General features: G+C 49.5%; 3 long non-coding RNA genes across 8 annotated transcripts in view; 2 read left to right on the top strand and 1 right to left on the bottom strand.

Annotated features, from left to right (window-relative positions):
- Positions 1 to 281: 281 nt before the first annotated feature.
- Positions 282 to 5,910, top strand: LOC308180611. The gene is made up of 3 exons (XR_013941075.1): positions 282 to 1,587; positions 3,051 to 3,147; positions 3,959 to 5,910. It is a non-coding gene; the product is annotated as an uncharacterized lncRNA (long non-coding RNA).
- Positions 5,911 to 5,958: 48 nt separating this feature from the next.
- LOC308180610 lies at positions 5,959 to 8,457 on the top strand. 2 transcript variants are annotated; one of them, XR_013941073.1, is made up of 3 exons: positions 5,959 to 6,628; positions 7,186 to 7,286; positions 8,241 to 8,457. It is a non-coding gene; the product is annotated as an uncharacterized lncRNA (long non-coding RNA). The 2 variants fall into 2 exon arrangements; XR_013941074.1 differs by having other exon boundaries at positions 7,186 to 8,457.
- Positions 8,458 to 15,456: 6,999 nt separating this feature from the next.
- LOC308180605 overlaps positions 15,457 to 26,175 on the bottom strand; it is a 193,693-nt gene continuing 182,974 nt past the window's right edge. For 4 of the 5 annotated variants that reach the window (XR_013941056.1, XR_013941057.1, XR_013941059.1 and 1 more), the window contains one exon: positions 15,457 to 25,931. This is a non-coding gene — a long non-coding RNA (uncharacterized lncRNA). The remainder of the gene's footprint in view (positions 25,932 to 26,175) is intronic. The other variant, XR_013941055.1, reaches the window with a different exon arrangement.

The following is a 26,175-nucleotide window of genomic DNA, read 5'->3' as shown; positions in this document are numbered from 1 at the left end:
GGTGATTTTCCTCTGCGTCGTGCAAATGAACTAGACCTTTGCAAAACAAATTCTCTGCAAAAGTGGCAAAGCTGACGGTTCTGGCTGAAGAGGAACACGCCATAGCTGGTGCTTAAAGTTGGGAACTGCCCGACCGTGTCTGTGGAAAAAAAAGCCACATCTGTCTACCTCGGCTGTCTTACAGGAGGGTGCAGGGCAATTTTGGGATAAGAGGAGCCATTTGATGTCTGTGCATGGTAGTGGATTTCCCAAGCATATTAACTGTTACAAATGACAGGGAGTATCTCTACAAAATAGCCGATTATTAACTGAAAGGTCAAGAGTAACAAACTTCATAGGGCAGGCAGCAGTGGCTGGGTGAGGTGAGACTGATGGTTTGCCATCGGCAGCCCTGAGCGGGAGCTGGTCTGGAGGCCGATCCTTCAGGCGGGACGAGCAGGCTCAAGGTAGGCTGCTCAGCTGGGGCTTCAGCCGGGCCACTCCTTCCGCAGGGGCCTGAGCCATGCCGAATGCTGCATCGTGCCACTGTCCTTCTGTTGCTCTTTGATTTCATTTCTAACTAGGGCTATTAAATGAGTCTCCCCAAATGAATAGTCAGTGATACATATTCATAAGTTTGTGAATAAAGCCCTCTTGGTGGAAGCACTGCTACAGATTTGCTATGCTGTAGAAGCACATGTGCCTCTTAAAATAAAAATGAGAGCATAACATTTTAAGTTACAAGAAATTCAAATATTCAGTGTTTTGGACAGCTGAATTGAAAGTAAAAATGCAGGGAGGGATTTACTCATTTTCTTATTAAACTACCTAGAGCAAATCGCAATGGCTGTGCAAGAGGCTTGCAGGGACGGACACAAACATTTGCCAGCTCCAACCAAAGCAGCACGGGCTGGGGCTCCTGGCTCTGGCTGGGTGACAAGGATGTGGCCAAGGCCAGCGTGGGCTGGACCTGCTGCTCCTCTGCTGGGGGACGAGGCTGTCACTGCTCTGTCATGTTGCCAGCATCGCCTCGAGCCAGGGCTGCTGCAGGAGCCTTGGGGTCTGGGGGCTTCCTTCTCTCTTGTGCTGGCACTGACAGAGACCTGATCCAAAGCATCAGCAGCCCCACGGGCCTGCAGGTGCTGGTGCTACCTGCTGCTCTGTAAACACAGCCTCTGCTCTATAGGCATGTCATGAGACGTGCTTCATAAGCATTCTGAAACCCTTGGGTGACAAGCAGGCTAAAATAATTCTAGTCCCCAGGGGGTTTTCCCCATCAGCAAGGATTTTTTTTTGTCCTTTTTTTTTTTTTTGGTTTTGTTTTGCATTTAGTGAGCAGTGTTGTCTGAGGACTGTCCTGACAGTGACTATTTCTGAGGCAAAGCAGCAACGGATTCACAGGGAGCTGCTGAATTTTTAATAGACTTCAGTTTATTATTGAAGTATGGCAATGGAGCAAACAGTCCCTGTTGCACCACAGCAGAAAGCCTGGCCAGAGTTGCTGCCTCCAGAAACTGCTCTGTGGCTCAGTGTGAGCATGCACACACAAAAGTCCCAGTGCAACGTGGAGATCAAGAGGATCAAGGTGTTCCAGCTTTTCATCCTCAGGTAAATACCTATGAGGGCAGACAATTCACCCTGTCTGTAGGAAAGTGTCTTACTCACCTTGCTCTGCATCTTTAAGCTGGGTGGTAATTTCTTCTTGTACCTTGGGGGAGTTGGGGCAGTTCAGCAATGCTGATGAAGAGCATTGTGATCATGCAGATTATGTAAATGTACCATTTTTCCTACCATTTCTTGTGCTACCATGGGAGCAAGTATTTTCTGGTGTGTGAGCAGGCTGCAGAATTGAACCCTGTTCTCTTTTAAAAATGCTTTACAAGAACAGGAGTGCCTTCAGAGGTTCACTTGTCTAATACCCTAACTAGAGACTGTGAACACAGCATGCACTGTGCAGAAGCCAAATAACCCTCCAGGAATTCTTCCTATTAAAATAACTGCTAGGGCAGAAGAATACTGCAAACAGCTGTGGTTCATCCTATAAACATATTCTCCCTCCTTTTGGAGCCTTGGCTCCCTACTTATGCCAGAGCCCATCAGCTGCAGGAATAGTGGAACATATTTCCTTTGCAGAAATGAAACGATTACTGTTGAATAAATATGTTATGTGTAGACCTGAACTATCCAGTGAGTATTGCATATGCAAAGAGGAAAAAAGTGACAGTGTTTCACACTGAAATGAGCTGAAGCGACAGATCATCTGGCTAACATGATGGCAGCGGAGCTGCCTTGTGTTAGCAGCCTAGCAACACTGAGTTTGATGAAAAAAATCCTCTGGAATCAGTTCAGCTCTGAATGGCAGCATCTTGCTGTTAAAGTGCACTTGCCTGGGCTGGGAAGCCAGCTGTGAAACGTCATGTGGGATGTGTCAATAGAGAGATTCCCCTCTGAATGGAGCAGCCTCCTTTTGTTGGCAGGCATCCGTCCCTCCCCTGCGTGGGGTGCAGCATCCCTGCCCCGCAGTGCCCCAGCCTCCGTCCGCACCCCGTGCTGCTCCGCCGCAGATCGGGGGCAGAGCCCTGCTGTGGGCTGGCAGCAGGGGTGGTCCTTGGGCAGGACTACTTGTTCTTGGTCTGCCTTGCTCCCCTAGATGGTCCCACGGTGAAAGCCTTGAAGTTAGCTTGGGGTACGTGGCTCTGATCCCAAGCCCACCCACCCACCTCTGTTGACAAGTTCCCAATTTTTTTCAGAGGGCATTGACTCAAGACCATTACACGCTGATCCAAAATCTTAAATACAAGGCGCCTCTCCTTCAAAGCTGTAAATAGAAGGAGACATGCAGCACATTCTGGATTGTAAAACACATAGTCACAACCTTAATTTGGTCGAGGAAATGCCAATGTCTCCCGACATCACTTGTGTTTGTTCATAGTAATATGTGACTTCTTTCAGGAACATCTTTAAATGTTTTTGTTTGCACCAAGGAGACTTTACTCCACTCAGAAGTTGAAACAAGCTTTCAGGGAAGATGGTGTATGGTGTGCAAAGCTTTTTTTCTTTTTTAAATTAAGACAGATTGATACAATGCATGGAAGAGAAATACAAGCTGTCAGACAGGTGCCATTCTTCAGTATCTAAAAGAGACAGAAAACTTCAAGGTAAAGACAGGTAAAGAGTTAATTTAGTTACTAATTTGGTAAATTGAGAGAAAAGGGTAGTAAAGTCAATCCTCGTCAGTGTAAAGGTGCTGTCACATCCAGGTTTTGCAGCTAATAAATGTGACACTGCACTTGCCACTCAGAGCCCGTGCCTGGCTTTGATGTGACATTGAACAAGTCTCTTGGTCGAGGCAGAAGCGTGGTGAGGTTGGACCAAAGCCTCTCGCTCCGAGCAGCTCCTGGGAGCAGGCGCAGGAGTGTGCAGATAGGGGACGGCGGTGCCCAGCTGTGTGCTGGCGGGGGGAGGCACAGCAGGCGCAGGAGGATGCCAGTGCCCGTCTGTGTGGGCATCCCAGCTCCTAACAAAGGGCTGCTAAAGTTTCTTAGCCATCCCCGGTGGGGTTCCTCTCTTCTCCCTGTGCTTTTACCACTCCTAGTGCCTGTGAGACATCAGCTCACAGACACCTTGCCAGCTTTGCTTGCATCAGCTAGACAAACAGCTCTGGTGAGGGCACTCGCGGTGTTCCCCAAGGCCGGGCACCAGCGGGCTGTGCAGCTCCCTGGGCCAGGGGAGCTTTAATTGCAAGAAAAAATTATTTCCTGGGTTTGGGTTTACATTGTTTTGAAAAAGAAAGCATGAGGCCCCTGGGGGCTGAGAACTGCCTGCATGTTCAGCAAGGCTTAACACTTGGGCTGAAGGCAGGTTTAGGCTTTAGAGCTAGCAGTGCAGCAGGTCGGTGGGGAGCTGGGTCCTCGGGGATGTGTACTCCAATGCTGACCCAGTTGCAAACGGGGCTGACCCAGTCCTACCTCTTCAGCAGCACACTAAATTCACCACTTCACAATGCTCCACCATATGCCTAAGTCCCTCACCTGATGTATGGGAGAACGCTGCAGTGATCCTCATGCCCGCTGCTGGAAGTCACTGGAGTGGGGCTGGTGTATGGAGCTGATGAATTGCTCTGGAGATACCCAGGAAACCAAGCCTCTGGGCTGCATGAAATGCTTCTGAACCAGTTTCTTCTACCCTCTCAACTAATGTCTGCAAAGCTGGAATAAATGTTTTCAAAAGAAGTAGAGGGATAACAGCAGATCGATTGCTCCTGTGCACTGCATGCTGAGGCTGTTCTGGAATTCACCCCGTGCTCTGCAGGGCTGGTTGGCAGGCACAGCTGTGAAAGCTTCCTGCAAGGAATCAGTGCACGGAGCCAGCGATGGCCTACGTCTGGAGCATCTCCACCATGGCCTCCCAGAAGGGCAGGGGAGGGTGCACGCGGTATCAGCACTGATGGTGCCGTGCGGGCTGGTGCAGCCTCCGGCAGCGCTGCCGGCCTGCTGCCGAGGTGGGCTCTTCTGGCTGGGTGGGCGCCCAGGGGTGCTCCAGTCTGACTGCTTGGTCTGCTGCTTCACCTGGATGTGGGGGTAGTCTGATGATACTTACTTTCAGCAAATGTCATTTGCTTTTTGCACTGTTTCTTTATCATGGGCTTGGACAAAATGTAGTCTAATCTGGACCAATTTACAGATAGGCATAATCTGAATCTCAGCCCTGTGGAACACTTAGGATTCCATGAAGAGCTTTGGTTGCCTGGCTGATATAAAATATGATCTGAAGGAAGGCCTGGACTGGGAGCTCCTTGCTCCCAGCAGGGACACAGCACTGCTCCCAGCCAGGCAAAGGGCTGAGCAGGGGAGGGCTGGAGGCTGTCAGCCCCTGGGGCCGGGTTCAGGCTCCCTGGGCTGGGGACCACAGGGTGCTGTGGGGCTGGCCAGAGCCAGAGCCATGCGAGAGCCGGTCCACCTGAGCAGCGCCTGGCAGTGGCCAGGAGGAGCTGAGAAGCAGAGCAAAAAGCCCAGCCGATGGCTGTGAAGAGACATCAGGGAAAAAGTGCAGCAGTCAATGTGAACCATGTTTGTCCTAGTTTTATGGGTTTGGTACTTGTCTGACAAAGTCAAACCTTCTGACAAGCCCATTTATTTCTTTAATTCACATCCTACTGGAGGAGATGAGCAATGGACACTGCCACCTATGAACCTGATGTATTGGCTAGCTGTCACGAGCCTTTACTGTCACAGCTGTATTTCTTCCCACTCGGCGTGCGGGAAGGGGACGGCTTTGCAGGGAGTAGCGTGCGCCAGGCACGCTGGCTCCGCTGTCTGCCTGTCAAGCTGCTAAAATAGACCGCACCATATTTGCAAAATATTGTTAATCAAGAGACACAGTTCAAGGCTTTTGACTGGCACAACCAGTTAAGTGGTAGCAAACACATGTTGTAAAACTACTGTGCTGAGGCCACCTTCCTAATGAATGCAAAGTGGGAGCAATCAATCAGACTCGAGAGCAGTCAGCACTCAGCTCCCTGCATCTGCAAACGCAAATTGAATGAACAATAATGAGTGTTATCTAATTAGTCCACACAGCTGCAATGTTACAGCCCCATATAGGACATACCTTGTTAAATTTCATGGTATGTATAATAGAGTGTCTAAGTTAAAATGATTGAGGTTCACTATGTGCGTGCTTAGTACAACAGAGATAGGTAGATTCTTGGTAATAAATGCATTATCCTCAGCAGATGGCCTCTGGATTAACTAATGCAAGGATCGCTCTAACAGTAAGCTAGTTAAAGTGCAAATTAGCCAGAGGCAGCACAAGTGCTGGGTGTCTAAGTGCTTTAGCCCAGGATCATCAATAGATGGGGAACTTGAGATCTTCACTTTTGCAGAGCCAGCTCTTGGCAAGCTTAGTGCTGCATCCGGTTCTCCACGAGCTCTGCTATTTGGTGTGTTTGGAGGGGGGGGGGGGGGGGGCGTCTAAAATATTTGCATACAGCTCTGCTGCTTGCACTTCTACTCGCTGACCCTCCTGTGCTTCCTGGCAGCATTAGGAAGAGGTCTCTGTGCCCCTTTGGAAGGGAAGGCTGCTTTGGAAGAGGTGACTAGGGAGCGATGCAGGATCGGCGTTCTAGCATCTAAAACGGAGAATGCCTCAACCAAGTCCTCGGTCAGTAAAACACTAGCCTCAGTCCCTTGCTGTCCATGGAGCTCTGTTCTGTGTGTACCAGCCTTGTAAGAGGCAAACCTGCCTCCCTCCCCCTAAATCACAGGTGGGAGTTCTGCGTGCACTCAGGCTCACGCTGTCCCTACACACTCCTCAGCCATAGCATCTGTTTCCTGGTGCGACCATGCACAGGATTTTTTTTTTTGCATTGTCAGTAATCCTGATGTTTTGAAGCACTTTTTGCATGAAGTGATGCTGAAAAGCAAATGACTTAGGAATGACCACTGAAAGCCCATTCTCTCAAGCAGCCTTCAGTTCCCTCCAGCAGTGTTTGAACTGACATATGACCATCAGCAGGAACAGGAGCTTTCGGAGTCGCTCAGGTGACCTAGTCCTGAGTCTGTTTAGATGTGACACGTGCGTTTGAAGTGGTCTGAGCATCCCTCACCTCCTCACCTTCAGGCTCTGAGTAGGAGTCCCACTGGAAAAGGTAAGTGCCAGAGGGCAAATCAGCCTCCCTCCACTGATTGTTAAAACCTGAGTCTTCTGCCCCACAGCCCACAGCTGGGTGCTTGGAAGACCTGCTGCAGGATATTCCTATCTGACCATAATCCAGCAGCACAAAGCAGTACCCAACCTCTTGTGTCCACTGGCTGCAGCTCCGAGGCCATTCCTGGTGCTTGCAGCAGCATGAACGCCTTGCTGAGGTCTCCAACTGAAATTAATTCCCTGCAGTCCTCTGAGTTCCACTTCACCTGCATGGGGGCTAGAAACTCATACTGCTGTATTCCTTAACAGTGCGAGAGAGAGAACACCTGGGGCCAGATTTATGCCTGTGACAGTTTTATTCCAATCCATGTCAGGAATTTGGCCAAAGAAGTGTTTCAGGCAGTTCTTGTGACTTCATCACACTCATCTTCAGAAATATTTGCTCTGCCAGCAAGATCTGTGGTGACACTGCAGGGGATGGAATTTAAATATTAATGTTTTAGTAGTTTTTGTTTTTTAATACATTTTAAATTACGCTTGTATTTATTGGACTTGCAGGTTCATCATCAATTTAGTCTCTTCCAGCTCCATAGCAAGGTGTGTAGTAGCTCTCAACCTTTGAATTCTCGTGACTGGATGCATCTTAGTGCCTTGGCAAGGTAAACAAACCCACAGGCCTTTATTTGAGCTCTGCTGGTTAGTAGCCATAAATGTGTAATGAACAACTTGATATAGTTGAAATTAGATCTTCCTAACAATCATTAGTTTAATCCCTTGCCATTTTAATAAACCTCTTGGTAGCAAGCCAGAGTCAATTATACCTGTGCTTGGAAAATTATGAAACAAGGAGAAAAACAGTGTGTTGCCCACAAAAAAGTGAGAATTTGAACTGGTCATATACTATGACACATCAGGTACTTGTATTATCTCATTGAAGTTGAGAACTTTTAGTACTGGAGGCAATATTAAGGGTATCTATATTTATAAGTATATTGCTTCTCCCATCTGACGCTAACTTGGCATTGGCGCGCATGTCCTGCTGTGACAGCAGTGTCAGGAATGCTGGGGCTTCCAGGGTGTGTTGTTTGGAGAGGGTTTTCCCTCCGTGTGAAGAGCTTACACTAAAAATGTGGAAAGCATTGTCATCTAAAGCCTAGACACTCCCATGTAGCCAAATTTTTCTTCACATTTGGTGAATGAGCTCTGTATCATTCAGTGGGAATTTTGCAAAGTGCAGTGAGAAGATGTATTTGCACCAAGTACAACTATTGCGTAAACTCTTCCTACAAGAAAATCATTAATAAAAGATCCATTCATTCTTCTCCAGGCAGTTCTTGCACAAGATATATTTTTGGAGTGAGGTGATAAGTTTGTAGGATGCAACATCGATTTTACAGTAGAGCCGCTGGCATTAGAGAGAGGAGAATGGTAACATAAGCCATAAAAATAACAGATGGAAGACAGATATAATAAAATGGAAGTGCAGGCAAATTATAAAACCATTCAAACTGTTCATGCAGATAAAACAAGGAAACAAAAACATCTGAAATCACAAAGACTGGGTGTTTGTTGGGGAAAAAATGTTTGATTTTGTTGTTTGTTATTGTTTGCAGCGGAGGCATTCAAGTTCAGAAGACCTGAAGGAGAAGCGATGATATGTGCTGCAGAGGGAACTGTGGCTGTGACACCACCGTTTGTTGATCAGGATCATTTTCTGTGTGGAGGTTTAAAGATGGTGTTTTTTTCTCAACCCCCCACTGCAAATGTTAATGTTGTTCTTGTGCCAATGCAGTTACTTTATTAGAACAGTAAAATATTACCTAAATTTAAGGAATGCAAAGGGAAAAAGAGCCCACAGCACTGAAGGGGCAGCTGTGCTGGATGCTGCTGGCACACTCCGGGTGTCTGCAGGGCAGACGCTGGGCGCGGGGGTGGCACCACGGGGACGTGGGCAGCAGGGGACGTCCTGGGGAGGCTCCTGGGGGGTTCTGCAAGCGCACAGTGCTCAGGGGTGGCATTTCAAGTATCCACAGCACGAATGCCTGCTTTTTACAGGAGGTTGTGGGGTCGTGGCTGTGGCTGCAGTGGAGCAGGGGGTCTCTGCGGTGTCAGAGGCCCAGATCATGGGATGCTTTGTATTCATAACCACTCAGAACTGAACTGGGGCACATGGAGCACCCCGTGTGGTGCAGGCACTGAGGGAGTTTCAGGCCATCACTTCCAGGAGGGGGTTATCTCATCCTGCTCTGGTGGCATCAGACACAGAAGCCAGTGCCAGGGCTTGCCCTTGGCCGGTCCCATCGTGGCTCTGACGTGCTGACTGCTGCTGCTCCTGAGGCACGGGCTGCCCCCCGAGACAGGGCTTGCAGACCTACAGAAACGCCTGCTCTGCCCGTGCTCTGCGGTGCTGCGGGGAGCAGCGCTGCGGGTGCTGTGCTGGCCGTGCTCCGCGCCCGCTGCAGGGCCGGCGGCTGTGAGCGATGGCCCCGCGGCGGGGGCCCGGCTGCCGGAGCACCCCGTGCCTGCGCCCTGCAGCACGCCCGGCCGCTGCCCCGAGGGAGCGCGGCTGGAGCCGCAGGGCCCGGCCGTGGGGGCGTCCCTGGCACCGAGCTGGTGGCCCCCGGCTCCCCGCGAGTGCCACCTCTGGGACGAGGGGTGCTGGAGGCTGGGGGCACCACAGCACGTCTTGTGAGAAGATGCTGGAAGACCCACATGAGACAAAGCATGTTGGGGCATCCAAAATCATCTAGCCAGTACCCTGTCTCCAGCAGGAACTGGGCAAATACCAAGTGACCCCCTGCCTGCAAACAAGCCTCCCAGTTTCTAGTAATGAGCAGATTAGTGACTTCCTGAGCCAGAAGTTGCACTGGGACTGAAGGGCTTAATAGCCACAGATAGGTTTCTCCTCTCTGAATTAATTGAATCCCTTTTTGAACCCATTTATCCTTCTGGCTGTCATGCCTCTTACAGTTTAATTACACAGTGCCTGATGATTTAACTGGGTGCCCTGTTCCTATTGTACTGCGCATAAGAAACGGCCATTCATAGTCTCACCTTCTTCACACCATTTATCCAAAAATCTCACTGCAGGTTTCTGCACCATCCGATGCTTATTAATGCCTTGATTTCTGAAGATGTTGGTCAGGAATCTCGTTTCTTTTTCTTAATGGTTTTATTAGTGCATAAAGCAGGGGAGAATGAGCTCAGAACATGTTCCAAAAGATCTATCTAGAAGGTAAACAAAGACTCTCAGGTGAATTTCTGTTCTCAAGGCCTACAACTCTTACACTAATCTCACACAGTTTGGCAGCGGGGAGGGAGTTGTTCGCTGAAGCACTGCATGTTTAGCGGCACGTAAACCAGAGTGGAGGTAGAGCAGGGCGGGGGCTCTGCTAAGCTCCAGCGCAGAGCACACCGTAGGGCTGGTGACTGCTCCGACTGCTTCATGTTTAAAACGCTTGGGATGTCACTTGTTACGGGAGAACTCTGTATGAAGGGGGGGATTATGAACTATTATGTATATTACAGCTCCTCTACGTTGGTGAAGTGTGTAACAGTTCCTAACAAAGTTGGGGTAGCGGGCGCTCAGGAGGGGAGTGCCCACCTGTTTGCTCCTAGGCGGGACTGACCTTAGGGGCTGCACACCCCGAGCTGCAACAGTACGCAGATTAGAGGGGTGGCATTGGCACAAGGCACAGCTTGCAGCGACAGCAGTTTGCACAGTGCTTTGACCGCTGTGGCGATGGCAATGAGAAACTCCTGAGGGGCAGATTCCAGTTCTGCCCAGCCCACACGAGTGGGTGCCAGATACGTAAAAGTGGTTTGATATATGCTGTGCTGAATGGGTGTGTGGGGAGGAGCAAATAGACCAAACTTTGGCATCTTGATTTATTTTAAGGTATCATTGGAAAAGCCTTGAGCTATATAATTGACTTTTTCTTCTCTAAGATTGGCATTATTACTCTAAATTTCATAATTCTTCCTAATATAGAGCTCACTTCAAGATCACAGCATTTGGAATATTGCACTGAAACATTTGGATCATTGCAGCGGAGCTGGGTGTTATAGCTAGCCATTATGTTTTACTCTGCAATGGGTGCAATTAGAGATACAGCTTCAGCGTTGGATGTGGGAAAATATGAGTACTGGGAGGGTAAGAGGGAGGAGAGAAAAAGTACTGACTAGAAGCTGAGCCTGCTTGTCTAAGAAGAAAAAGACTGATGGCTAATTCATCAGTATGAAATCTGGAGTGCACCAGATGGGGCGTTCTGTCTGTCTGGGGCACTTTTAGGACAGTGCTTGCTGCAAGACAGCAGTGGGAGCTGCTGCTCACAGCCCCTTCAGGACTCAGCAAGCAGGACTGAGGAGCCATGCGGGCAGCAGCCTCGGGAGGGCAATGCCTGGCAGCAATGGCACTGCGGGGTTTTGCTTTGGCCTCCAGCTGGGGCCTTGGTCTGGAGCTCAGCAGGAGCCGTGCCCAAGTCCGGAGGCACCAGGGCAGGGTGCGGGGAGCTGCTGGCACCGCGCTGCGGGGAGCGGGGGCAGGCTGGGCGGCTGCTGAAGGTGAAGGGGGTTTGCAGACAGATTGCAGCTTGGGCTGCTCTGAGCCCATCTCTGTCAGCTGGTTGCAGTCACGGGGATGACTTGGCTTTGCCACAGCTCCAGGAAGGAAAAAGCAGGCTCCAAATCCAGGCTGCGGCCTCTGGGAAGGCAAAGGTGCTCTTCATGAGGAGCTCTGCTGACGGGGGCTTCGAGGGAGACTGAGTTACCACATCATTTGGTTTGGCTGCTGTAGCAGACTCCTCACATTCGTCTGTGTCCCTGTAGCCTCCCTCTTCATTACATTGGACTGCTGCCCATTATCAGTTTTTATTGGATTGCCAAAATCACGAGGAATTTGCTCACTGCCTCCAGCAGGCCCAGCAGAAATCTTCAGGGCATGCTAGCTCTGTGGCATACACCCATTTCAGACGTACCCACTGCGGGAAGGTGCAGAACTGTTCGCAGTGGCTTTGCACAGGGGTTTGATCTGTCGCGGTGGCCTGCTCCAAGGCCGTGCGGATAGGCTGGTGCCGTGAGTTCTGCTTAACGTCTTTGCAAAGGTAAACAGACGAGCACGACCGCAGGCAGAGAACCTCGAGCCAGAAGGACCAGTCCCCCCCCCCGTGCCCCAACATTTTGCCGGAGGGCTGCTCGTCCTCTCCCTCTGAGCCCCGCTGCTCCCCGGCTCTGAGGAGGGCTGCAGCTGCCCCGGGGTCACTGTGCTGGGGCTGCAGGGGGCTCGCTCCAGGGGGTCACTGCCCCCACTGCGGGCGGCTGCAGGGGGCTCACTCCGGTGGGGTCTCTGGCGGGGTGCGGGGCTGAGCCTTGTGCTGCTGGGGGGGCTCGGGACCACAGGGGGCCTGGGGGAGGCTGATGAGGGGCTTTCCTCATGCCCCCCCCGCTTTGCTTGTGGTTTGAAATCTCGTCTTTTGTTTGCTTTTGCAGAGGGAGGGCAAAGGACTGAACCTTTTGACCTGCTTGTGATCTTTCCGTGATTTTATGTGGCGATAGTCTTATTTATAATGTCAGCTCAGCGCTAGGGTTTTTCTGCCAAGGTTTGTGATGATGCCGGCAGTTTTACGAGTCACCGAATCACAGAAGGGCTGAGGCTGGCAGGGATCTCTGGGTCCATCTGGCCCAGGCCCTGCTCCAGCCGGACACCGGAGCAGGGTGCCCAGGTGGCTTCTGGAGCTCTCCAAAGAGGGAGACGCCACCACCTGTGCCAGGGCTCCCATCGCCTGCACGGTAAGGAAGTGCTTCCTTTGTCTTCCAGAGGAAACGAGTGACTCAAGTTTTCAGCGACCTCATTGTACCTGCAGTTTTCTATGCTTCACTCTGGAAACTCTAAGCAGGAGAAGCCACTGGCCTCTTTGCAATGCCCGGAGGGTTGTTTTGGTTTGTCTTTTCTTTTTGATTTGGCTGGGATTACAAGGATAATGCTTTATCAGAAATCCATAGTTTTCTGTGGTTCTTAAAACACTTCAGTGTATTTTACATTTAAATAGAAATGAAGCCTCCTTGAAACAAATTTATTCCAGTTGGCTTTGCACATTGATGATTAAAGAACGTGGTTCAATTTTTTTCTCTCATTCTGAGCAATGTCTCATTAGACTTGCTTTTTATTGCTTTTCATATCCATCATGATTTGTGTCAGCAGAATGGTTATATAGACGGACAGCTTATTATCAGCTTTAAGTGAAGAAACAGAATACAAGAATGGATGCTAAAAAAAGGAAAGGTAATTAATGCTGGGTGCCAGAATACAAATGAAGCTTGACATTTTCACTTTGTAAATCCAAATTAACCCCTGACTTAATGCTATAGCGCATGAGAGGGAACGCGGAGCCTCTGCTCGCACCTCTGCCTCGCCCCCCGCCCGGCACGTCCCGTCTCTGCCCGGCGCAGCGGGGCGATGCCTGGCGCAAGCTGCAGTCCCGGGGGGGTCTGGCGGACGTGGAACGCAGCTGCAGAGCTTCCCTGCCCCTGCCCGAGCTGTGGGTACCCCTCCGGGAAAGCTCTTGGTCTGCAGGGAATACAAACGATTGTTTTTACAGTGCATTTTGCTGTTCCCCCCTTAATTTTATCATCCTGACGTGACACATCTGCAAAGTAATTAGGCTTTGTTACTTGATGTATAAGGTGGGAGTGGGAGTGAGGGTCAGGGAGGACAGATTAAAGTGAATTGGGACTCTCCAAGTGAAGAGAAAAGAGGACTAAAGGGAGCCATGATAGCTCTTTACAAACACTTAGAGGGACATAATAAAGAAGACAGGGACCAATTACTTTCATTAGTCAATGAGAACTGAACGAGAAGTAATGGCTTACCCTGCAGAAGCTAAGTGTACATTATGACAGAAAAGTTGTAAGGATAACACCACGGAACGAGCTGCCAAGGGGAGTTATCGGTCCTGCCTCCCTGAGGCTGCACCAGGAGGTTTTCTGGAGGTGGCCCAGTCCCTGGAGAGCTCTCCGGTGGCCGTGCATGTTGGATGTCCCACTTGCACAGAAACCAACGTGAGACAGCGGCCTTGCATCTGCAGGTTGATGCCGAATATTTTGGAACTGTGGTTCCGAATGCTAAATGCTCCCTTTCCTTCTTTTCCTAGTGCTGGTGCAGAAAAGCTTCAAGTTTTGTTGTTTGCCTTCGTTACCTGCAGTCCGCAGGGGCAGGCAGTTTCGGGGAGCAGGGGCCGCTTCGTGGGTCCCGCTCTGCAGCTGTGAGCTCTGCAGTGGAGAAAGGACAGAGTCTGCCAGAGGCCCGCAGCTGCATCAGGTGGAAAGGCGACTCCCATCGCCAGCAGAGGATCCGCTGGGGCCCAGGCACCCTGCCTGTGAGGGAGAGCTGCCAGCTCTGCCTCTGAAGTCGTGCTGTGGATCCCAGTGAAGCAGTGCTAACGCGAGCCTTAAGCAATACAGAGACTGGCTGCTACTGGACCATCGCAGGGCTGAAAATGCCCTTAGCACCTTTGAAAACCAACCAGCAGAACATTTTTATTGTCTGATAACCGAGCAATTAACTCGTGTCACAACTGTATAGCGTTTCTTTACATAATATGGAGCTTTTAAGAAGAAAATTAAACCTGCCAAGCATCATTACATGATAAGCCTACCAAGCAAGCAACTATTCAGATTTCAGAGGCCTTGACTGAAGAACCTGGGAAAGTTCAGACAACTGGAAAATGTAAGCATCTGGCCAGACTCCAGATAATTTACCAGTACATTAGAGGTAATTTTTTGCTGGGTTCATGTATACCTGGTGATTCCTATTCAACTATGGAAATTGTTCTTGTATACGTCCTCATTACATGCAAGTGACACGTTAGACACCAAGCTACAGCCTGTTGCTCCTGCTGCTTCTGATCAGAAACCTGACATCTCACTGAAATGGAAGTGAAAATGTGGAAGCCTTTGGAAGATCTTGGTAGGAATCCTATGGAGTGCATTAGCATTTGGTGAGCTGGGCACAAGAATTACTCAGGAAATTAAAAGGAGGATGATATTTTGAGGTGATAAAACATTAAAATATGGAACTTGCATTTGAGTCAGATCCAGACTTAATTTTCCCTTTTTAAGCTGTAGCTTATGAAAAGCCTGATTCTACGCCAGTAACGAGTGAAGTCTTTGGGATATTGCAAGACGGAGAAGAGAACAAATTTGATGGTGCTGGTGTTGGGCTTCTCAGTGACATTTTGATGAAATGAAAAATGCTGAAACAAGTCAAAGGACAGGGAAGGTGGCAGAGTAGCTGAAACAAAACGGCAGGCAAGCCTACTTACATGACACGTTAATTAAGGCGATGTAGTTGTAGCTATCCATGCTGCAGTGGGTCACTGAACAAGGAGGAAGCAGTGGGACGGCTACAGCCTCTTTGATAATGAATTCATTTTGATAGGCTCCCGCTGACACCTACAAATGTTTCTCTGACAGAGTCAGCCTTTCAGAAGAGCTAAATTCTCAACAGTGCAGCTTTGGCTTAGGTGGTCCTGCTGCCACACCAGCTGGGGGGACATAACGATTTTGAGATACCATTCTCTTTTTTTCGAGAAAAACGTGGATGTGAAGGAAAAATTCATCCCTCAGTTTGCTGCACAGACTAGCTCTAATATGAAGGTCTTGAACTTACAAAATAGCAATACAGATCCTTCCCATGTCCTCCAGCTTCACCCAATTTCCAGGCTGACTCAAGTTGTCCCAAGAGGCTGTGGAGGACCGTCCCCTGGAGTCTATCTTCAAAGGAACTGAGGTTTACAAAAAGGTCTGTATTTTGCTGCAAGTACCAGAAAAAAAAAAAAAAAAAAAAGATGATGTGGGCATGAAACCTGTAAGGAGGCACTCTGCAAATGTCTTCCCGGGGCCGCTGGAATGAGGAACACCCCAAGCCTCCAGCTACAGCCCTGTGGTCCTGGGGCCGCGCTGTGTTGGGCGCAGCTCACAGATGCTGCATGGTGCTGGTGTGAGGCCTTGGCTGCTGGTGAAATACAAACCAGCCCTTTTTTTTAATTAGATGTATTTAGCTCTGCTGTGGCCTGTTGGAAATATGTGTACAGAGATTAACAAAGCATTCTGTAAAGGCAGGAAAAAATAAAGTATCCTTAGTGAAATACAAAACCCTCAAGTCTTTGCTTTGTGCTTGTTTTCTGTGCTCTCTGTATGTAAATGGTTCAGTGATTAAAAAGCAGTATATGCCCTCTTTCTACACATGCTGCATGCTGCATCCAACCTCCCCCAAGCCATAGGCAAATCTTCCCTCCCGCAGGCACGGCTGATGCAGTCCTGAACGCACGACAGGCGTTGTGGTGGCGCAGGTCCCTGCTGCACCGCGTGGTGCTCAGTCCCTCCCCCAGGGGCGCGCAGCCCCGTGGGACCCTCCCCACTGCGCCCCGTCCTTTTCCTGTTTCTTTGCTTTAATTCGTTCTGCTCCGCAGCAAAATGATTCCCTTGGTGAGCTGTTGGTTTACTGCTGGATTTTCTCATTCTTTTGTGGCTGTTATTGGAGGTACAGGTTTCATCACGGCCATTCGGTGGAAAGGGATGATAAAAACCAAAGGGGAAAGGCAAGAAAACCATTTAAGAAATAAATGCAAAATTATGAAGCCTCACTCTGCCTCAGAAAGAGAGATTTTTATGCAGTTTTTGGCATTTACAAATCCTTTGTGAAAAGGTCACCCTCTACTTGGAATCTTATTAATACTGAAGAACGGCCCAGAAAATGTCATGCCTTTTTACCATGATATTTACACAAAAAAGAATGACTAAGCATGTGAAATTTCTTAAGCAGGATAGCGTAACAAGGCCAGAGAGCACAGTCTTGCAGGAGTGATATGTGTTTTTGCCAGCCTGCCGACCCCACCAGCACCGTGGCGGTGGTGAGGTGACGTCCTGTCACTGTCACCGTGCGTGGGGACAAGGGGACAGCCAGCAGCGAGAAGCGTGCTGCTGGCCGGGCGCCAGCCGTGCCGAGCCGTGGGGCTGCCCATGCGGCGGGTGTCCCGCATGGCCCTGCGAGCACGGGGCGAGTGAGCGGGCACGTGCACCAACTGCAGAGACAGGCACAGCTACACTTCTGTACACACAGACAGACGGACGTGCTTACATATGCTATAGAAATGTACATATATTTAAAAAATATATGGTTTTATGGATATAGTTATATATAATATAGTCTAAATTATATATAGCGTATATACATACACGAACAATATGCAATATATACAGAGACAGGTACGCACAGATGTACATGCATATACACACAGTCTCACAGCGTAAGTATACACGTACTATATATACATACACACAGCACGCTCACACCATATATGCACACAGTACATACACATACACAAAAACATGTATCTAGATATACACCAAACATCTTACACACAGTGTATGTATACACAGACACTATATAAATACGCACACAGGCTATACATACTGCCTGGCACGATCAAGCCCCCACTGCTGCTGAGCCCTGCCATGAAACCCAGCAGATGGGAAACCCGTGGCTGAGCTGGGGCAGCTGTCCCCTCACCCCACAGCCACCACTCCTTGTCCCGTGCCCCAGCAGCAGGCACTGGTTTTGAGCACTGGGACTACCAGAACAAAGGCTACGGCACACTTATCGGCTAGTAAGAAAATAAATCTTTATTGGGGAAAAAAAAAAAGCTTCCGTCTGGCAAACATTTAGTTACGGCAGTACAGCAGAAAAAGTCCTAAATATACAACCCAGAGCACACAGACAGCTCCTCGGTGGGAGCGGCGGGGCTCTGCCAGCAGCCTGCGGGGCTGTGGGTTTGTCCCTGGCTGCTGGGGGGAGCGGGGACGGTGCTGGCGTGGCGGCACAGGCAGGGTGCTGGCGACTTTCTGCTGGTTCGCCTGCACCACAGTCACTGCTGACACAAGCTGTCAAACCCGCTTCTGAAGTTTTATTTTGAATTGCAAACCTCTTTTTGTTGCTGTTGTTAGAAGAGGCTCAGCAGCGGGCTGTCCCCAGCTCACAGAGCACCACGGTGGCGGCTGCTGCTTGCGGCTGTGGGTGACCGCGGTCAGGGCTCACTTCCCTCCTGGGGGGGGGAAAGGCGGGCTTCGAGCAGGGAAGATCAAACAACTGGGCTTTTCTACCTCACCTGTGGGTGAGGGTGCTGCAAGTCACACCTGAGAAATGCGGCTGGGGAAATGCGTGGGCACCTGCAGGCAAAGCACCGCCTCCAGGAGGCTGCGATGCCCGGTCCCCGCCTGCAGACAGCCCCGTGGGTGGCTTTCCTTACAGGCTGCACACACTGAACAACGGGGCTGCAGCAGCCCTGTGCTGGCCCTTATCCATTACAGGCTGTATAAGAGAAAATGACTTGCCTTAATCAGTCGCTACATAATAATCCTTGCATGACACAGACCAACCTCTGTATTTAGCATTCCTATGATTAATGTCTCTTGCTTTTGCAGAAAAAAAAAAGAGGAAAAATAAAAGGTTTTTCTTCCTCTTCTGTTCCTCGCTAGCAAGCGGACAACCAAAGGGCTGGCTCCCCGGGAGCCCGATGGGGGTGCAGAACCCACGGCCCTGGCTGAGCGCAGCGAGGTGAGGGCACCGAGCCCAGCTGGGGCTCACGGCCCTGCCGCCGGCGGCTGTCCACGCTCACTGCTGGGAAGGAAGGCTCAGGCTAGTCTTTAAAGCCTGACTCATGTTTTTTAACACTTGGGATCATCAGTGCCAAGAAGCAAATATTATGGGACAAGGCACTGAATCCTCAGTGATTTATCTGCTTTTATTTTAAATGATTACCCTGGATGCCCTTTTACCTAAGTAGAAGTGTAGGGCTTCTTTAGAAACAATATCTTGCTAATTATACCAGAGTCATTTTGCTGCATAAAACATCTTATTTCATAAAGATGTGAGTGCTGCAGTATAATGAATGCCTGCCTGGGGAAATTAAAGTAATCAACTGCCAAGGCCAACACATTTTAGAATGAGCACAGAAAAAAATGTAGATAAGGGCTTTTAAGCCATTGGGTGGAAAATACACACATAATTCTTTGACCGGTTTTAAAATATGAACAAATGTAATTTCTTCATCAACTAGGGAGATAAAAAGCTGGCTCTGGCAAGCAGGGATTTCCACCCTCTGCTGAAAATTGTCCCTCGGAAGGAAACACCGAAGCCGTTTCAGCAAGACATGCCGGCCCCACCGAAGCCCCAGCTGCCTCCCACGTGCAGTCAGCCCTGGGCCGGTGCTGGTGGCCGTGGGCTCGTCCCGTCACGGGGGGGGCACGCGGGCACTGAGCGGGGCCACAGCAGGGCACGGAGCCAGGCTGGCAGCTGCCGGGGCTCCAGGTCCTCCTTAAATACAGGAAAAATCATCCTGTCCGAGGGAATTTTGCCACTTACTCATCTGTGAGGTGCAATTGTTTGCAAAACACTCGTAGGATGAAAACGTGCTCCAGAAGCACGAAGCGTCATTGTTCTGCCACCCGGCAGGGACGTGTTGGTGCCATCGCTTAAATAACGGCTGCCGTGCGCCCGGAGCCCTCTGGGCAGGAGGTGCCTGGGACGTGCGAGGCGCCACTGCCCCACAGCAGCACGGGGCCGGCACGCTGCTGCCTGCGCCACTGCCGGCGCCCTGCCTCTGGTGCCGTGGCTCTTTCTAATGGGCTCTTCCTTTTCTTTCTTTTCAAAACGATTTCCATTGTAGTTGTGCTGGACAACTCGAGCACAGCACACGTTTTAATGAAGGCATGGGACATCCATAAAAGACTATGCCACAGATAAAAGAGGGAATACATCATGTTTATTACTTGTTACATCAAATTGAATTGCCCTGATGAGCTGATGCTTAAAGCCAGTTGGAAATGAGTGGGAAACGACTACTGCGTGTGTGATTTTAAAACCTAAGGCACAGTCATTTCAGAACCGCTGCTCTCCACCCTTCCTGGTCCCCTGCTCTCTCCCCTAGATGACACATGTTCCCACCACTTCTGGACAAGCACTGGAGTGGACAGGACGGTTTCAGCTACTTTGAAAAGCACGAAGTGCTTGGATACTTCAGCTTCTCTTTTATAAAATTCAGTCCCAATCCAAATCTTTATTTGTCTAATCCAAAACTAGGAATGCCATCCTTGCACCAAGACCCACCAACAGCTCCTGCCTCTGTCAGTGATGCAAGCACTGAAATCTTAGCAGATCTGGCAACAAACGAAGCTTTTCAGCCCTCTGTTTCACAAAACCAGTTTCCAGTCTGGGTGTGAGCTCGCCTTAGCCCCCCGGCAGCCAGCAGCTGGGCACAGCAGCTGCAAGGTGCGCGCAGACGCTCTCTCGGGGCAGGTGCCGCCTCCTCCTGTGTGCAGATGGCTGCCTCCTGCACAGGCACGGGGGGATGCTGAGGTCAGCCCCCCCGGCAGGATGCTACCCCTCCAAACAGCCCCCAGCTTTACTTTCTGCTCGCTTCTCATCCTTTCACAAAGTCACTTTGTCACTTACTCTTGGTGACAGGTCACCACCATCCCGAGGACCAGTCTGCAGCAGTGATTTATTACTGCTGGACCTGCACAACTCTATAAAAAGAGCCAATTCTATTTTTTTAGCTGACACTGACAATTACAGATAGCTGACCATTTTTCTTACGAGCTTCAGCTTGCGGCTTTTTCATTCCTGAGCACCTCTAGAAGCTACCAAAATGTTTCAAAGCCTGAAAAGAAAGCTCCTGTTCTGTCCAGCCTACCTAAATCTCCTTTGTGGGTCAAACAGTACTCACCTGTGTCTGTACCAGCACTGCAGAGAGCAGGGCAACCAGCAGGATTTCAGGAGAGATTAGTTTGTCTGGCTAAGAACCTGAGCTAAACTCCTCCAGATGTATTCTTGGCTCTCAGACGGAATTAGTTTCAGATAATTGGGATTACAAATCATCAGAAGAATTTGCACTGTTATGGACCCAGGACAGACACTGGCATTGGTAGTGCACAGACTCATGCTCCAAAAAGCTGGTTTTGAAGCTCAAATGTGTTTTCCAGAAATGGGCTTCGGAGTAGATGAAAAACCTGCCTGGCCCTGGAGGGCACCGAGGGCCACCCCTGACCACGGTGCGCTGGGTGCTGCACCGAGAACTTGGCTGAGGAGCGAGGAGCTGACGGGCAGCCGCAGGTTTGGCTCATCAAAACCGTGACCCAGTTTGTAGGAAGCAGCCTTCTGAACAGTGAAGGACAGACTGCTTTTTTTTTTTTTTTTAAATAAGAAAAAAAAATCACCAAAACCTAATTAAGACTATATTAAATTATTAGATTGTGGCATCTGGCTGCGCAAGTGCTGTGATTGCACATATTCTTTCCAATGCTTTAAAACTTGCTTTGAGTTGGTTAAAATTCATTTAAAATCATTAGCGGATGTCCTTTCAGACAAAGATTAGCTGGCTCAAGATGTAACACCATTTTTCTAAGACTCAGTAGCTCTTGGTGCTCTGCATGTACCCAGCCCAAGGGTCCTGCAGGTGCTCCCGGTGCACACCACCGTGCGGGGGGTGCAGTGCCCACAGCGCCCAGACTCAGATCGGGCTGACACCTTGGCTCAATGAACGAGGTAACCGAAGTTTCTGCTCTGCACCCGTGAGAGCGTTGCGGCGGGCAGTGGCAGCGCACCTCGTGCAAGACCCCGCGGCAGCAGGGCCCCGGGGGCTGGCAGAGCAGCCGCAGCCCTCGCGCTGCTTGCCCCGCCGCGCACACTCGCAGGCTCTGGCCGGCCCAGCAGGCTCGTGACCAGCACCGTGCGCTCCAGCATGCTCAGCTCATCACGCCCCGTGCTGGGATCCTGCGATGGCTGCAATGTGGTTCGAGCTTTAACAAGCAAGACTTAAAAGCTTACATGCTGTTTAGTCCCCTATATAATTTGTACTGGGATTCTTACCAGGGATAAAGAAAGACTATTTTGTGCAACTCGATACACAATGTGCTGGCTGTATCTACCACCTATTCTGTACAACTCTGCTTCCTCATTTAAATGAACCAACACATTGATTATATCCTGCTGGCTTTAATAAGCTCTGTGAACTATTTTCTTGCCAAAAGCAGCTGTAGCTGCCTGTTACAATGGTCTCAACTTTGCACACCAGACGCGTGGCTATTGTGCTACTGCCGCAGCCGCATCCCTTTGGAATGCAGCTAATAAATCAATGCTTTTTGTGTGGTTTTGTGCCCTGGTGTTCTGGGTTTCCAGCATTAGGGCAAAAAACAAGAGCAACTCAAGAGGAAGGGCTGGGGACAAGGGCTGGGGACAAGGGCAGTGCTGCAGGCACTGGCATCACCCACGTGCCTGGCAGCCCTCGCTCTGCGGGGCCGAGGCACGGGGGCTTGGCGCTGGGCACAGCCACTGCAGCGCGGTGCAGAGCAGCTGCTCTTGTTCCACGGTCACAGCCAGGCAGCTGCCACCGAGAGGCATCACCGGGCTTGTCCGAGGTCTCCTGGGGAGCCTGAGCAAGGGCCAGCACAGTGCCCGCACACTACAGTGACAGGTTTTTGCTGCCTCCCCCACGAACCTCCCTCGGGTCTGCAACAGCCCTGGGTGGGAAGGTGGGGGCGTGAGCTCGGGATCGTTGCTGTGCCGCAGGAGGGGCTGTGAGGAGAAGGCAGCTCGTGCAGGTAGGAATGCAGTGTACGGGCCTTTCATCTGGAAAATTACTAATGAAAAGCTTGTTCCTCGTGTGGGATTTAACTTTATATTTCAATCTTTAATCTACAGATTTTAGTTATGTTTGTGACCAGCTTGGAAATGGAAATAACTGAACTTTTCAGACATGAAAATAATGTATTCACAAAGCAGAGATTAGAGGTTTAGAGATTCATTCTCTATTCTCCTTGATTTGATATGGGGAAAGAACTTGAAAGAAAAAAATAGACCTTTTCAGATCCCTTCACTTTTTAGAGACGTTTGGGCAGCCTCACATCCCTCTCTTTTCCTGAGGACCTGTAGGTATTTACAGTTACCTTGGATTTAGTCTCATTGGAGGTAGATACCCCAAGTTAACTCCTGCTCATCAGCTTTTCTAGAAGCAAGGAATTTTTTTCTTTTCCCTGTTGCAGAGTCAGAACTGCAGCAAAATACAACCATAAAAATGGCTTTATCGATGCCACCAAATCCTGATGGAAATCCTGCCCTCTAGTAGCTAGAAAGGCCCCGACCAGATTTAATCGTAACGGCACCAAGGAACGGGCAGGGTTGTTGTTCCTGCTCCATTTGATACTCCTGGACCTGGTAGGAGTTCAGCGCCTGCATCATGAGGTCCCTTTGACAGCATCCCGACCTGCCACACACACAGCGCCGCGTCCTGGGGCTGTAATGGGGCTGCTCTTCCAGGGAGCAGCCCCTTGCACTTCATCTTGTTGCGCAGGTCATTTGCGGGCAATTTTGCTGCAATGGTGAAGCTTCCACTAAGTGCAGTTCTGCAGATGTCTGTGACATTTTTATAACTCTCACTTCTGCTCTGTTACCAGCATCTGCCTTTTATGTTTCATTTTTCTCCCTTCCCCATTTCTTGCTCAGCATGCAAAGAAAGGAAAAAAGAAAACAGAAGCCTAGCCCAAATCCACTTAAGATGAGTGCATGCAGGCAGATGACACTGCAGGACTGGACACCATCTGTTCCACTTCAGAGATCTGTAGCACGTAGGTGAGAAAGAGCCTCAGTGGAGGTTATTTAAAATACAACACTGGCTATTTCCTGCCTCTCCAAAGAGGGAGTTTCTCTAAGAAATTGTTCGGTATTCTGTGTGATGAGAGGTGTTTGTACAAAGCAGAATCCCAGCTGAACCATGAAAGGACTCCCTGACACACTTTCCCGTTAAATACACATAGATATATCGGGGGGAGATGGACATGGACAGATCTTGGTCCCCATCCAAGTGAATTAAAATCCCATTGCCGTGTCTCAGCACTTCTATTATTTTTTATATCTCTGTGTGCATACGCATATATAAGCAGCTGTGATTTTCCCACAGGAGCTGCAGCTGATGCAAATTCGACAAACTTCAAACGGGATCATTTCGACACAGATGCCTTGACTCAGTAAAAGAAAAAAAAAAGCAAACAGCAAATCGACCTGAGAAGGAGAAAGTGCGGTGCTTTTGCCACCTCGGCTCAGGGCAGCGTGCGGGGAAGCAGCAGAGACCCCCGGCAGCTCTGCGGGCTGCCCCGGCGGTGGCAGCGCGGTGGCCGAGCGGGGCAGGCGGCTGCGGGGCTGCGGCCACTTGGCCAGAGCTTCCCCTTCGTGGGGATGGCAAAGCCTGCCGACCGCCCGGCTGCACCAGGGCTGCCGCACGCTGCCTGCGAGGCAGCTTTCATTGCATTTGCCTTAGTGCTGACTCACTTCACCTTTAATGCGTTTTGGCAGGGCTGAGGTATTTATTTTAGTAAACTAGTGAAAACAGTTTTGAGCATGTTGGCAATCCACGCAATTCTTGTCAAGTCACTGCTTTTTCAATGCAGTGGCTCGGATCGACCTGACTTAGCTCTAAGCATACACAATCAATCAAGATCAAACTTTACACTGTATACAATTTTCTCATTTTTAATAACCTGCACAGTGAAATATTCTGCTAGCTCTGACGTGTCACAGGCTCACACTGAGAGGCATGAGCTTATTCGGCTTTCTCTAATCCATTACAACGTTTCCATTTTACTCTTCTCCTGATAGAAGTCAACTGGATATGTAAGAGCTTGGCGTGGATTTTGACACTACGACATAGGACTATGGTGAGCAATTTTTGTGATACACCATCTCTGACTGCAGCAAAATCCTAAATTATATCCCATTGTCCACTGTGACTTTTAATTTTTATTTCCCGTGTGATTTAAGATCCCATTGTCCTGTTCCACCTTGTGACCTGAACATTGATTTCCTATTAGGATACAGATCTACTTTGAACGCTCATAAAAAATGTGTGCTCCTGCTTAGCTGCTCAGTTATCACTCTTCACTTGCAGCAGACCAAATTCTGCGAAGTCACAGTTCCAGAACCAGGATTTTTGAAGGATCTCACATGGGACACTGGAACAAGCTGAGGAGGAGTATCTATGGAAGAACACTGAAAGCAAACCTAGGCTCAGAGGTAAACACCTCCGCTAAACTGATTCAGAATTTTACTATGAAAAAAACCTCCAGTTCTGCAAACCACCCACCCCCAAAAACCAAACACTCATACCTGCTCTTGTTCTTGCACCGCACAACAGGCTTGGGAAATATCCTGCTGTCTTCCTCTGCAGAGAAAATACAAAATTTCCTATCTTGTTTCGCTTACACAGAATGGCACTGTAAGACAGATATCACAACAACAATTTGGGAGTCTCTGCAAAAGCCACCGCTCTCAGTCACCTCCATGACCAGCATCATTCCAATACAACATTTTATAGGAACGCAATTGAATTACAGGCTAAACCACCACCCACCCAGGCTTAAGAGCAGCATTTTGTTCTTTAAGCAGCTATGTTTCCCTTCCAGTAGAGCTTTACAACCTACATACTACATTACTTCTCAAATCTGTTTTTAAGTGAAGTTGGTTTGTAATGCAGCTACATGTGCCTTATTTGATAAATCTGGCTTTTAGTAAATGCCCTTAAGCCAACTCTTTAAAAGTAGAGTGCACATTTTATAAATGTGCTTCATAAATAGTAATATTTTCTAATTTCACAGGACAATAAGAACAAATCACCAGCTTCTTTCAGAAACAGATTATTTCCTAGTAGACAATACATTGATCCTAACAGATTTTCATCATTTTCCAGACTTTCAAAGAACAGCTATTACCGTTCAATTCTCACGCTTCATTAAGCAAGTTAAAACCTATACATTGCGAGCTTTTCCTTGAGGGAAAAAAAAAAAAATAAAAAAAATCAGCAGCCTTGTTTAATGGCCTCACAGGGAAATTCCGACATCCACCCTCTGCCGGTGAGCAGTCTGCCTTCTGACACGCAGACGAGCGAGACGTGCACCGGACTCCTGTGATCATCAGGGTGACACAATTTTAGTAGGAGATGCTGGGCACTGTGTAGAACTTCATTGCCTCTGCGTGCTGTAAACTCAGGGACCGACTGTCGCTTGGCACCACTGATGTCTCCACGATGGTTCCCAGTCAGACAGGACGATGATGGAAGTCGTCTTTCTCCTTTTCTCTTCCCCAGCCCATCCGGTGTGACCCATCCTTGTCTCGCTCTGCCCTTCTGGGAGCAGGCTGCGGTCCTGGTGCTGGGCAAGCACCGGTGCTGCTGGGGCAAACTGGGGCTGGGGGTGGCCACTGCCTGAGGAGAGGAGAAAAGAGGAGCTGGGGCCAGGGGCCAGCCCAGGGGAGCCCTGAAATCCCCCAGGAAACCCGAGAGACCAAGCACATGGATCCATGGCTTCTGAATCCGACTCCAAAGCCTTAACTGAAGGTCACCTTCTGCCTTTGTTCAGCGTTTATTAGTTTTCTTCTTTGCGTAGTCCTTCACGAGCATTACCGGTGATGAGCAATGACAGTTTGTGTATATGTGTGTGCATATACAC

Source organism: Anser brachyrhynchus, assembly GCF_964034855.1.
Source record: "Anser brachyrhynchus genome assembly, chromosome: 20".
Classification (NCBI taxonomy): domain Eukaryota; kingdom Metazoa; phylum Chordata; class Aves; order Anseriformes; family Anatidae; genus Anser; species Anser brachyrhynchus.
Note: the sequence above shows the minus strand (reverse complement) of the source record. Positions and strands in the feature narration are given on the sequence as shown.